Consider the following 12,159-nt stretch of genomic DNA (forward strand, 5'->3'; position numbering starts at 1 on the left):
GGTACGGGCGGCCCTGGCGCCTTTTGGAAAAGTGACAGGAATCACAAGAGACAAGTGGCGCGTCCCAGGATGCCCGGACATGGGGTCGACAACGCGGTCGGTGTCCCTCAAGTTGGGGCCTGGTGTCACGGTGGACGACCTCCCCCATCAACTGCGTATCGCCGGCGACCTAGCGTTAGTAGTTGTGCCTGGCAGAGCCCCGCTCTGCCTACGGTGCAAGGGCAAGGGCCACATTCGGAGGGAGTGCCGAGTACCGCGCTGTGCGCTCTGCCGTCGCTTTGGCCACGACGAGAGCCAGTGCGTCCGAACCTACGCAAGCGTCGCAGGACCCGTGGGGAGCGACGATAACTTGGAGCACCTCATGGACGTGGCCGATGCCGAGGAGGCCGCCTCGGGTACTTCCGACAGGGCAGCCCCAAAAGCGGACGTTACACCAGCACCTGAAGGTGACGGGACGAAAAGCACGGTTGACGCGGCACCTGGTACGGACGCTACGAGGCAAGCTGGGCGGTCAGAGGTTCCTACGGCAGAGAACGTTACACCGAACGGCGCAGAAATCAGCGTCGTTAAGGACTCTGCCGTTGACGGATCCATGGTTGACGTGGAGGCCTCGGCAAGTGGCCTTACCACCAAAAGGACTCACGAGGACTCCAGCACGGGCCCCAGCGTGTCAAACCACGAGGAGCCACCTCCGAAGGCGGCCCCCTTCAGGAGGCCACGGCTCAACGTCAAGCCGAAGGTCCCTGGCGACGATGCAAGAGTGGTCAAGCCACCCCCGTGAGTTTCCGACCGTGGCTAGCTTGAGGCCTCGGGGTATGCGTGGTGGACAGTCGGACGCTAGTTTCTCGTCGAGACGCAATACACGGCTCCGAACCCGAGGTAAGCACCATGCGGTCTCTCTCCTGCTGGAATGGCACTAAGATTAGAAGCGCCCTTACGCATTGCCACGATAAATGTCCGCGGGATGGCAGCGAGGCGCCGACAATACCAGCTTAGCCGACTGTTCGCGGACAACGAGCTTGATATTGTCGCCGTCCAAGAAACGAAAGTAGAAAGCCAGGAACAGACTGACCGCATGGTGCAACCTTTTCGATCTCGTTTTAATGTATGCGTTGCACATTCAGTTGGTTTGTCAGGGGGTTGCTGTTTATTTATTCGGCAATCGATTGGCATCACAGAGACTGCTGTGGTTTCGTGCACTTCCGGTCGTTTTGTGTACTGTGATTTTTCTTTTTCGAATATCGAGTGGCGTGTAATTTGCGTTTATGCGCCAAATCGCGACAGTGAGCGAAAAGTTTTTTTTGAAGGTATAAGGGCGTACCTTGAAAGTGAAAGAATGATTATTCTTTTAGGGGATTTTAATTGTGTGTGCGTGCCAGAGGATCGCGTGAATCAAGTCCCTGTTCGCGACCAGAGTGCCATTTATTTAAGTGATATTATTGCTGAACATGAATTGGAAGACGTCGCGCGCCTTGCCTCCACAGGCAAGGTTCAGTTTACTCATTTTCAGGGTTTCAGTCATGCCCGACTCGATAGAGCTTACATTTCGCTTGATCTCGCCCCGTTATGTGACCATTATACTGTTCAGCCTGTCTCGTTCAGTGACCACGCGTTAGTAATGTTCAGCCTTGGAAAGAAAGCCAGAAGGCAAAAGTGGAATTGGTCGCTGTGGAAATTAAACGGGAGTCTTGTTCTGGACGAGGTTTTTAAAAGTACAGTTAACAGTTTATTTGAGAAGTTAAAAGAGAATGATCAAATGAAGTGGGGGGTCAAGTGGGAACTGTTTAAAGAGGAGGTAAAAATGAACGCCATAGAAAGAAGTAGTTTACTCAACTACCAGAGACAGAGGAAGGAGAAAGAGCTCAGGCGTGAATTGGACATTCTTTTAAGCGAAGAAAGCGTTCTGCCCGGCGAGTTCGCGCAGGAAATAAGAAACATCAAGAACCAGTTGGAAATTATTGACGCAGAACGTGACAGAGGGGCCGTCGTGCGTACGCGAGCCGAAAGACTCTGGTGCAGCGAAAAGCCGACAAAGCGCGCGCTAAGTGACGAACAGAGGTACGCGCGGCAGAATGAGATAAACGAAATCAGCTACGGCCACTCGGTAACGCGTGATAAGATAACAATTCGACGGGCGTTTGTCGAACACTAGAGAGTTTTAGTAATACGTATAGGAGCAAACGCAGACCCCATACGTTAACGTTAACGTTGCGTCCTCCACACTGCGCATGCGCCATACGTACGTACTGCGGCGAGCCTTGCGTACGTACGCTCGCTATCGATTTTTGCGAACGTACGTATCGGTCCCCTGCGTGCCATCTCGTTGCTCTCGTCGCGCACGGGAGAGCGCGAGACTAGTCCACTTTGAAAAATGGCGGCGGTGAGGCAAACCAGCGGAAGTGCTACGCGCATTGTACGGGTTCGCTTTACCATTGAAGATGACATAAACCTCCTCAAAGAAGTCAATGCGACGAACACTTTCGACCACCCACAAAGATGGGTGCCGATAGCCAAGAACGTTGGCGACGCCGTCGAACCCAAAAAGGTGTTCACCGTGCGATCGGTACAAAAAAAAAAAAAAAAAAAAAAAGACAAAACACGTACACAACTTCCGTAACAAAGCGAGGAGAATCGGGGCTTTGGATTGGCTTGACCGAATACCCGCCTTGGGTTGTTTGAAGCAGTTTACAGGAGCACATCTAGATGGCGCTACAAGTCTTTACGTATGCGTTCTTCTTCCGCTGTACTAAAAGTGCGTATTCGACGCGCTCCGTAACGTTCCGTCGACGCAACGTTAACGCTAACGTAGAAGGTTTGCATTTGCCCCTATACGTATTACTAAAACTCTCTACTATCGCGAGTTACTTGGGCACTGCGCGCCATTACAGGACGGTTTTAACAGCGAGTTTTTGCTGCTAATGCCCAAGCTAGAAGAGCATCTTCGTATCAGCTTGGAAGCGCCGATTAGTGTCCGCGAAATTGAGCGGGCCATTGACGAGTTAAGCGCAGGAAAGACACCCGGTCCTGACGGCCTAGGCTCCGAGTTTTACAAAATGTTTAAATGGGAATCAGCAAATGCCCTTTACCATGTGCTAGCCGAGGCCTATGATTTAAATATTTTGCCGCCATCATTCTTAAGAACACACACTGTCCTTATACCCAAGAGCGATGACCCCGTAAAACTTTTGTCCGTAGCATCCTACAGACCTATAAGTCTAGCGAATGTGGACTACAAAATCTACATGAAGGTCCTGGCTCAAAGATTACAGTCCGTAATTAAATGTTTAGTGGGGCCACATCAGACGTGTGGTATAAAAGGGCGTACCATTTGTACGAATATACATGTCGCAAGAAGCATTTTAGAATGCTGCGACGCTTTCTCCAGTCGAGTTGCAATGTTGCAGCTCGACCTGGAGAAAGCGTTCGACCGCGTATCGCATCAAGTTCTTTTCAATATTCTGGAGTATGTTAATGTAGGTAGTGTTATTCTAGACGGTCTCAAAATGGCTTACAAAAACTGTACTACGCGCTTAATTGTTAATAAGGAGGTTAGTGAGAGTGTCGACGTCCGCTGTTCTGTGAGGCAAGGTTGCCCACTGTCGCCCTTGCTTTTTGCTATTTATTTAGAACCCTTTTGTTTGCGACTTCTTCAAGACGAAAGAAATAATGGTTTTAGAATCCAGTCAAGCGAGGTGAAAGTTCTGGCGTACGCGGACGACGTTGCCGTTTTTTGTACTGATCGAGATAGCGTGCGCGAGGTGGTCACTGTTGCATCTTCTTTTTGCAAAAAAACGGGGAGTTTGATTAACTGGGGAAAATGTGCTGGTTTTTGGCATGGTAACTGGGACGCGACGCCTAGTGTTTTTTTGAACATCCAGTGGACGGCCTTGCCTGTCAAGTACCTTGGGGTGCCGCTCGAACATTATCGAGACAGCTCGCGGTATTGGAACGAGGAGACGGAGAAGGTCCGGACAAAAGCGGAAAGTTGGAAGGGTCGTGAACTCTCGATGTTTGCACGGGCTACTGTATGTAATATTTTTTTGATAGCGAAAGTGTGGTATGTCTTGCAAGCGCTGGCTATGTCGCGTATCAACGTGCAAAAGATACACAGAGTATTTGCAGTTTTTATTTGGGGATCAGTTTGGGAGCGCTCTTCCCGCACGAATTTGTTCCGTTCAGTGCGATGCGGTGGGTTAGGACTGTCTCACCTGTTTATCCGACAAATTGTGTCTCGGTTTATTTTTCTCCGTGATCAAAATGATGTTTTTTTACGCACAGTTATCCAAGTAAGAATGCGAAATATTCTACCAGAGTTTGTGGTGTCATCGAGTACCGAAGCGAGTGGCAGTGTCCGTGGTTACCTGCGAGAAGTTCTTTTATCTTTTAAGATGTTGAAGGTGCGTTTTTCTTTAGAATACCTGAGTAATGTAACGCGAAAGAGGTTGTATAAAGATTTAGTTGACGTCTTATTGCCCGTACCCCTTTACAGATATCTATATTCGCAGGGAACGGGTCAGGATGTACTAAAAAGAGTTAAAAGAATGCCGATAAAACCAGCGGTTAAATCCTTTTTCTTTGGTCTACACAGCGGCACACTCCCTGTGAAGTCGTGGCTTGAGAGTAAGGGGATATTTGTTCATGGACAACCAACTGCCTGCTCTGTAAAAGACCGGAGACCATAGAGCATGTCTTCATTGAATGCTGGGACGCAGTTTTTTATTGGGATATTCTCCAGCGCACTTTAAAAAAGGACTTTCCTGTAACACCGTTTGGTATTCGGTTTTTGCCCCTCGAAAATGAAGGTGGGGTTCCGTACGACATGATTATGGTACTCGGTCTTCACAGTATTTGGAAAACGAGAATGGCTGTGCGCCATGCGGACGTCGATGTACGGTCAGTGCCAGAAAACTTTATTGAGAGCGTGGCATACATTCGAACAGTTCTTGCGGCACAGCCTGAACCCCCTGACTGGTTGCCGCTTCTAAAAAAGCTGGTGTGCCTTAAACGATTTTAAATGTAACCGCGCTGGTCTAGCGGAGGTTGTCGGTTTCTCTTTTAACACTCTCATGTGTGTACTTGGTGCAATTGTCAAAACAGGCAATAAAGAAAAAAAAAAAAAACTCCTCGTTAGTATAGTGGTCAGTATCCCCGCCTGTCACGCGGGAGACCGGGGTTCGATTCCCCGACGGGGAGCATATTTTTTTTTCTTACACCCAGTTTTTGGTTTTACTTTATTGAAAAGTCCATGCTGCGGTAGAGTTCCCGTCCCGCTATTCCCGTCTCTCCTCGTTAGTATAGTGGTCAGTATGATTCGACTTCCGGCTGCCGAGCGCGACGGACGTCTTATCATGAGCTCCGTCGGAGCGGCGATAACGGCTAGCACTAGCCGGGAATCAACTGTTCAGCCAGGAAACAACGCCCACCAGGAATACAGGATGCTTCTGCCCACGCTGCCAACAGGTCGGTCTTCTTTTAATGCTGTCATTTTGCACTGCGACCCGTCGGGGAGACCCTATAAAATCGACGACTTCGCCGACGCACTGAAGTCAGCCATCAACCTCAAGGACATTGCCGGGTTTGGTGCTTACCAATATAATCACGTCTGGATACTCACTCTACACAACATGTTGGCGAAGGAAAAAATGGTGAAAGTGCGGCAACTCGTCATCAAGGGAAAAACGTGCGTCGTCATCGACCCCAACACCAGGGAGAAGACCTTCAAGGTACACTGGCTGCCTACGAACGTTCCGGATGAAGCAGTCGTGCAAGCGTTCACCAGTTACGGCAAAGTGAAGAAAGTCGCGAGGGACAAATGGCGCCGACCTGGTTTTGAAGAAATAGAGACAACGACCAGAACCGTAACGATCGAACTGAAGGAAGGCAACACGGTGGATTGCATCCCCCACCAAGTCACCGTCATGGGAGGCCCTGCGTTGGTGTCAATTCCAGGTCGGCCACCATTGTGTCTCCGATGCCAAAAGGTTGGACATTTGCGGAAACAATGCCGGACGCCATGGTGCAAAGTGTGCCGCACGTTCGGGCACGAGGAGGACGACAGCGTCCAGAGCTACGCGTCCAGAACGAGAATGGCAGTTCAAGAGGACGAGTTCGAGCACTACATGGATCAGGGCGACATGGACGAGACGGGCATCTCTGGCGGCCCCGAGAACTCGGGGACTCCGGGAGGTCAGGAGGCTTCAATCAACGCATCCTCTGTGGCCACGCACCCACCTTCCCAACAGCAACCGGAGCAGCAGCTGGAGCGACAGGCTCCACTCCAGGACGACCACGCCACACCTCACTCTGAACAAGCCGTCCTGCAAACGCAGCCGGAGCCCCAGGCTCCGGTACCGGTCGACGACAAGATGGAGCTCGGAGAGGCCTCGAGCAGCGAAACGACCATCAAGCGCAAGGTGAAGGAAACCGTGCGAAACAACGCAGCCGACCAACGCTACACCATCGTGAGTGGCAAGCGATGGAAAAAAACGGACACTGTTCCATCTTCCCTTAAGCCGGTCGAAGTCGGAGCGTCGTCACTTGACAACGCATCTGCCCTGAACACCCCGTGATCCCAAACCAGGACTTCCCAGAAATACGTCAACCGGTAGGAAAAATTGTCCGATTTGTTTGCTAGCTCACACTCTAAAAGGCTTATTGTGCACCCCGGGCAGGCGGGATGGGCTATCCCACAACTTAATCATGACAGTCGTTGGTACGATTAATGTAGTAAGTCTCGTCGCTTCCATGCGGAAGCAATGGCTTTTAGATTTGTTGCTAGAAAAGCGGATCGATTTAGCCTGTGTCCAAGAAACTAAAATCGAAACAAGGGAGCAAGAAGAAAGCACGCGTGAATTTTTCAAGAGACATTATCAGGTTTTTGTTTCGCACTCGAGCGGAAAGAGCGGCGGATGCGCGGTGTTCGTTCGCAGGAAGCATTTCTTGAGAGTATGCCCTGATATAGGACATGACGATTGCGGCAGAATCAGCTATGTCGACTGCATTTTAGCGAACACTTTGATAAGGGTGATATGCTTGTACGCGCCAAACAACATGAGCGAGCGGAAAAGTTTTTTTGAGCTGATTAACTCGGCAGTTGATACGCCAGCGAAGGTCATTCTAGCTGGGGATTTCAATTGTGTTGAAAGCTCCGAAGATCGCTTTCCTAGGCGGGCACAGGCAGATAATAGTGTGAAAGTTCTGCGTTCGGTTTTAAAGGAAAACAATCTAATAGATGTAATTGAACTTGCGCGTCCTAACAACACGCAACGCTACACCCACTGGCAGGGTGATTCCAGCGCGCGCTTGGACCGAATTTATATATCGGACGAATTCGAATTCAAAGACGCCCGCTACGATGTTTCACCTGTTCCTTTCTCAGACCACGGCTTAGTAACTTTTGAGTGGAGGGCTGGCACAAGCCATCTTTCAACTCCGCATACTAGCGGTCACTGGAAGCTAAACGAGAGCCTCCTGGAAGATGACGAGTTTTCAACCATCATAAAGGAAAAACTGCGGTTAGCAGCCGAAAACTCGGTTTTTGATGCTGTAAGCTGGGAGATTTTGAAAGCGGAAGTGAAAAGTGAAGCCATGTCATATGGGGAAAGAAAGGCCAGGGAAAAAAATTTAAAGAAAAAAGAACTGTTGCATAATTTAAAAACTCTCATTGCGGCAGACGACTCATCGCCTGGAAATTTTAGAGAAGACATAAAAGCCATAAAATGCGAGCTCTTGACTCTGATGAAAGAAAGGTACATGGGAACTGTGGTGAGGAGCCGGGAAAAACTGGTCGAGCGAGATGAACAACCTTCAAAGCTTTTTCAGTTCTTTGAGAAGCAAAGAATCAAGTGCAACACTATCCGGCAGATAAGAGACGAAAACGGACAGAGCTTTTCCACACAGGAGGAAATTGAAGACTTGTTTTACGAGGAATATGTTCGAACGTTTCAAAAGAAAGACGCCTGCGATGGCCGTCTTGCGGAAAGCATGCTACAGCAGCTTCAAAAGGAAGTAAGCGAAGAAGTACGCGAACGTACTAACACTGAAATTGTAGAAAGCGAAATTCGGTGGGCAATCCGAAAAATGCCGTCAAACAAGTCACCCGGGCCCGATGGCATAGGTTCGGCATTTTATAAGAAGTTTCTAGACCAGTTGGCACCTCTCCTACAGAAAGTGTTCAAAGACATATTCAAAAGAAAGCTCTTACCACCCACCATGCGCCAGTCCCTTTTGGTGCTCATTCCCAAGCCGCATTCCGGCAATGACATACCTTCAGTAAGCAATTTTAGGCCAATAAGTCTTTTGTGTACAGACTATAAAGTTTTGACGAGAATCTTAGCTCGAAGGCTGGAGAGAGGTATCGCGGAAGTGGTCGGAGATCACCAGACCTATGCGATCAAGTCGCGGTCAATCGCGCACAACCTCCACGCCATGCGAACAGTATTCGAAGCGGCAGAAGCGTTCAACACGCCCCTTGCGGTCCTTCAAATTGACCTGAGTCGTGCTTTCGACCGGGTGGACCATGAATTCTTGTTCAGAATCCTAAAACGCATCAACGTAGGCGACGTTCTTTCCGATTGGGTGCGCCTGTGCTACAACGACATATCCACCAAGATATTAGTAAATGGAAAAAAAAACGGGAAAGATAAGTGTACAATCGTCTGTCAGGCAGGGGTGCCCGCTGTCCCCACTGCTATTTGCGCTGTACTTGGAGCCACTGTGCAAGGCTATCAAAACGGATGAAGGAATTCGAGGGCTTCAACTGCCAACTAAACAACTAAAAATCCTGGCATTCGCAGACGATGTTTCTATTATTTTTTCCGAAGAGAAGGAGCTTTTGAGGGCTTTGGACATAATTCGAGAGTTCTGTGCCGTATCGGGAGCTCGTCTTAACCTAGCCAAATCTACAGGTACGTGGCTGGGTAACTGGGTCTGCAAGCCTTCAAGTGTGTTAGGGATGAAGTGGTCGTCCTCCCTGGAAAAGTACCTTGGCGTGCCTCTCACGTTGACACCTCCTAGCCATGTAACGTGGTCGGTCAAACTCCAGAAGATGAGAGCGTCGCTGCTGCCATGGCGCACGAGACAAATCCATCTTATCCAGAGAAGCTTTGTGTGTAACACTGTTCCCTTTCCAAGTTTGATGTACGCGGCCCAGGCTATTCCAATCGACGCCAGCACGGTGTCCAAGGCCCATCGGCTCTTCGCAACATTTGTTTGGCAGTCGCCAATGGAGAAAACGAGGCGCACAAATCTCTTTCTTAGCCTTCAGGCTGGGGGATTCGCCTTGGTGCACGTGGCCCTCAAAGTTAAAATAAGTCGGTTCCTTTTGTTTAGAGACTCGAGTGATGCGATCACGCGGTGGTCATTCCAGAGCCTCGGGAGTGCGTACCTTAGTCAGTGGGTGGTTGTCACATCGGAGCAACCGAAAGCAGCTAAGTGCCTACGGTTCTACAAAGAAATTGCGGAAGCAATCAAATTCTTTGAATCAAGGTACTCGTGGGAGTATCTCCAGCAAGTTAAAAAGAAAAAACTCTATTGGGACACAGTCAGCAGCATGTTTCCAGCTCCTTTGTACAGAAATGGACTCGAATCATCAGCTGGAAAAGACGTCCTCAGGCGATTGCGCAGCCTCCCTGTTTCTCCCAAAACCAAAAACGTTTTCATTCGTTTTCACACAGAAACCCTGCCAGTGAAAACTTGGTTAGAAAACAAGGGCTTCTACCTTCCAATCGGAACAAACTGCAGTTTCTGTGGTGAGCGGGAAACGCTCCTTCATGTGTTTATGGATTGTAAGGGCGCCTTCTGTTTCTGGGCGGATTTTCGCTATATTTTTGAATGTAATTATGAGCCAAGCTGGGAATCGCTCAAGTTTTTGTACTTTGGTGAGGAACGGGGAGGCGAATTTGAGTCGTTGGTTGCGATAGCCCTTCACGCGCTTTGGTTGTGCCGGACATTACATGTGGAGGCAGCGCCTGTGCGGAAAACCGCGTGGCAGTTGTTTCGGGAGAGAGCAGAGTGGACACTGAGCGCAGTTAGCACAGTACCAGACGATGTCAACCACGCCTGGCTCCAGATAAAACAACAAATTAAAAAAAGCGTCGTTGCCCGCAACGCACAACCGCCCTGGAAAGAAAGATTATAGAAAGAGGGTGGGACCAACTGTTCTGTTGTTTGTTTGTTTGTCTTTTTCTCTTTGTCGGCTCGAAATTTTTCGTGTATTATTTTAGTAGTGTGCATGCCTAGTAGTGTATGCAATCACTGACCTGGCCATGTGGCCGGTATGTACCAAATGTATACTTCTATAATAAAATAAAAAAAAAAAAAAAAAAAAAAAAGTATCCCCGCCTGTCACGCGGGAGACGGGGTTCGATTCCACGACGGGGAGCATAATTTTTTTTTTTTTTTTACCCCCACATTTTTTTTTTCCTTTATTGAAAAGTCCAGGTTGCGGTAGAGTTCCCGTCCCGCTATTCCCGTCTCTCCTCGTTAGTATAGTGGTCAGTATCCCCGCCTGTCACGCGGGAGACCGGGGTTCGATTCCCCGACGGGGAGCATAATTTTTTTTTTCTTTACCCCCACATTTTTTTTTTCTTTATTGAAAAGTCCAGGTTGCGGTAGAGTTCCCGTCCCGCTATTCCCGTCTCTCCTCGTTAGTATATATTTCTGCTTCTGGCACTCGCCGAGAACGGTCGCAGGATGGCTGGCTCCAGCGGAGCTGCGACAACGGCCCTTGATGGCCGTGGAACTACTGTTTTTCATGCCTCAACGTCAACCGCTGAAGAATACAAGGTTGTTTTGCCTTCGATGCCCACCGGGCCAACTTTTTTGAACTCCGTGATTCTTCACTGCGACCTGAAGGGACGGCCCTACCGCATCGAGGATTTTCGCCAGGAGCTGAAACGGACCGGCGCCTTGCCAGACATCGTCTCGCTCGGCGCCTTCCAGATGAACCATGTGTGGTTAGCAACGCTTCGCACGCCGGAAGCCAAGGAACGCCTCCTCAACGTCAAGGAAATCAAGGTGAAGGGCCTCCGCTGCCTCGTCATTGACCCCTGTACCACCGAGATTCGCCTTCGCATCCACTGGGTGCCGTTCCACGTACCCGACGATGCGGTTCGAAAACTTTTCGAGCCGTACGGCAAGGTCAAGGAAGTTGGACGTGAGAAGTGGCGCGTCAGCGGTTTTGAGGGCATCGAATCTACCACTCGGTTCGTTCGCATGACCCTGAAGAGCGATGCCACACCCGACGGGATGCCCCACCAGCTCCGTCTTCAAGGTGCGAACACCCTCATCGTCATCCCCGGAAGAGCGCCGGTCTGCCTGCGATGCAAGCGCCCCGGGCACATCAGGCGCGACTGCCGCGTGCCGAAGTGCACGGAGTGCTTCCGCTTCGGCCACGAGAAGGAGGACTGCGTGCGGACGTACGCCGGCGTCACCGGCGCAGCTGAGGCGGACGAGCCATCCCCGTTCATCATGGAGGCGGAGGACGCCGAACTGGCGGCGTGTGGCCTCAACAGCGACGCCCCCCAGACCTCCGAACAACATCAGGAGCAACGCGCCGGGGCCGACGGTAACGACGGCAACGAGCCGGCAACTAGCACCCCGACGGAGGAAGGTGCTGCGCCTTCTCCTGCGGCGACGTCGCCCGAGGCCGTCGTGGCTGCGCCTCCCGCTGTCCTCCCACCCAGCAAGGATGCCGAAGACACCGACGACATGGACGAGACTGCGGACTCCTCCAAGCGTGGTCGCGACGGGGAGGGCGCCGCCATGACACCGGTCCCGAACCAGGGGTGGAAAACGAGCAAGCGCGGCAGGTACAAGCGTCTACCTGGCAGCCCCGCGGACGGCGGGCCACGCCGCGACAGCCAGTAAGGCGGCAACGCCTGGTTCATGAACTTTCGTGCGGGTTTTCAAGGCAAGTGTCCCGTCATAGCCTTTTTTATGATTTGCACGCTTGAACCGGCCATCACGGTCGCATCGTTAAATGTTCGCGGTTTCAACATGCGGAAGAAACAATATCAAGTACAACGTTTGTTGGAAAGCCAGAAACCCGATTTCTTGGCGATGCAGGAAACCAAGATGGCCGAGGAAGAGCAGGTGACGAATGCACTTAAGCCCTTTTTATCTTCGTACGAAGTTTGTGTTACGCACGCTGTCGGTTTA

General features: G+C 50.6%; 2 non-coding genes across 2 annotated transcripts; both read left to right on the forward strand.

The window, feature by feature from the left end:
* Positions 1-5,121: 5,121 nt before the first annotated feature.
* Positions 5,122-5,193, forward strand: Trnad-guc. Its single transcript has one exon. It is a non-coding gene; the product is annotated as a tRNA-Asp (tRNA).
* Positions 5,194-10,476: 5,283 nt separating this feature from the next.
* Trnad-guc lies at positions 10,477-10,548 on the forward strand. Its single transcript has one exon. It is a non-coding gene; the product is annotated as a tRNA-Asp (tRNA).
* Positions 10,549-12,159: the final 1,611 nt, after the last annotated feature.

Source organism: Ixodes scapularis, unplaced genomic scaffold (genome assembly GCF_016920785.2).
Source record: "Ixodes scapularis isolate PalLabHiFi unplaced genomic scaffold, ASM1692078v2 ptg001080l_1__unscaffolded, whole genome shotgun sequence".
Classification (NCBI taxonomy): Eukaryota; Metazoa; Arthropoda; class Arachnida; order Ixodida; family Ixodidae; genus Ixodes; species Ixodes scapularis.